The sequence below is a fragment of the Cryptomeria japonica genome, unplaced genomic scaffold, assembly GCF_030272615.1.
Source record: "Cryptomeria japonica unplaced genomic scaffold, Sugi_1.0 HiC_scaffold_24, whole genome shotgun sequence".
In the NCBI taxonomy this organism is placed as follows: Eukaryota; Viridiplantae; Streptophyta; class Pinopsida; order Cupressales; family Cupressaceae; genus Cryptomeria; species Cryptomeria japonica.
The window spans coordinates 1408401-1410000 of NW_026728846.1; positions in this window are offsets into that span (position 1 = coordinate 1408401).

Below are 1600 nucleotides of genomic sequence, written 5' to 3' on the forward strand. Positions count from 1 at the left end.
TGCCCACCCTGGCGAAGGTGCGCGCCCGGGCAATTAACCCAACTTCCAACTTCGCGCGCGCCAGGGTGGGAGCGCACCCAACAACCGGGCCTGGGAAGAGCCAATGCGAGAAACCCCACCAAACGCTCTGACAAAAAAAGAGGGGGCGCTCCAGTAACCCCGCTTCGGAGCGCACCCTGGGCAAACCCAGCCAAGGTGCCCACCCCGGCCAAGGTGCAGGCGAGGTGCGCACCCGGGGCAAACCGGGCTCCGACAACGTGCACGCCGCACCTTGGAGCACACTTCGTAGCGCTCCCGGGTGCGCACCTCAGAGCACACCAAGGTGGGCAGCGAGGTGCGCACCTTTGATGCGCTGCCTTCACTAATTTCCAGAAAAGGCAAAAAAAAAAGGAGATTTTAAAATTTCCGTTTTGAAAGATAGTGAAAAAAACGGAACGCGCGTGCCATCTTGAGCCCGCCCTGGTGCGCAGCCCAGGTAAGGTGCCCACCCTGGCAAAGGTGCGCACCCGGGCAATTAACCCTACTTCCGACTTCGTGCGCGCTAGGGTGGCAACCGGGCCTCGGAAGAGCCAATGCGAGAAACCCCACCAAACGCTCCGACAAAAAAAGAGGCGGCGCTCCAATAACCCCGCTTCGGAGCGCAGCCGGGGCAAACCCAGCCAAGGTGCCCACCCCGACGAAGGTGCACGCGAGGTGCGCACCCGGGGCAAACCGGGCTCCGACAACGTGCACGCAGCACCTTGGAGCACACTTCGAAGCACTCCCGGGTGCCCACCGGCGTTGCGCACCGTGGTGGGCAGCGAGGTGCGCACCTTTGATGCGCTGCCTTCACTAATTTCCAGAAAAAGGCAAAAAAAAATGAGATTTTAAAATTTCCGTTTTGAAAGATAGTGAAAAAAAAGGAACGCGGGTGCCATCTTGAGCCCGCCCTGGTGCGCAGCCCAGGCAAGGCATGCGCACCAAGGTGCCCACCCGAGGTGCACACCCGGGGCAAACCGGGCTCCGACTTCGTGCAGGCCGCACCTTGGAGCACACTTCGGAGCGCTCCTTGGTGCGCACCATGGTGCCCACCAGGGCGCGCAACCCAGCCAAGGTCTGCACACCAAGGTGCCCACCCCGGCGAAGGTGCACGCGAGGTGCGCACCCGGGGCAAACCGGGCTCCGACTTCGTGCACGCCATGGTGCCCACCGCGGCGAAGGTGCACGCGAGGTGCGCACCCGGGGCAAACCGGGCTCCGACTTCGTGCACGCCGCACCTTGGAGCACACTTCGGAGCGCTCCTTGGTGCGCACCATGGTGCCCACCAGGGCGCGCAACCCAGCCAAGGTGTGCGCACCAAGGTGCACGCGAGGTGCGCACCCGGGGCAAACCGGGGTCCGACTTCGTGCACGCCGCACCTTGGAGCACACATCGGAGCGCTCCCAGGTTCGCACCAGCGTTGCGCACCTTTGATGCGCTGCCTTCACTAATTTCCAGAAAAGGCAAAAAAAAACGAGATTTTAAAATTTCCGTTCTGAAAGATAGTGAAAAAAACGGAACGCGGGTGCCATCTTGAGCCCTTCCTGGTGCGCAGCCCAGGCAAGTTGTGCGCACCAAGGTG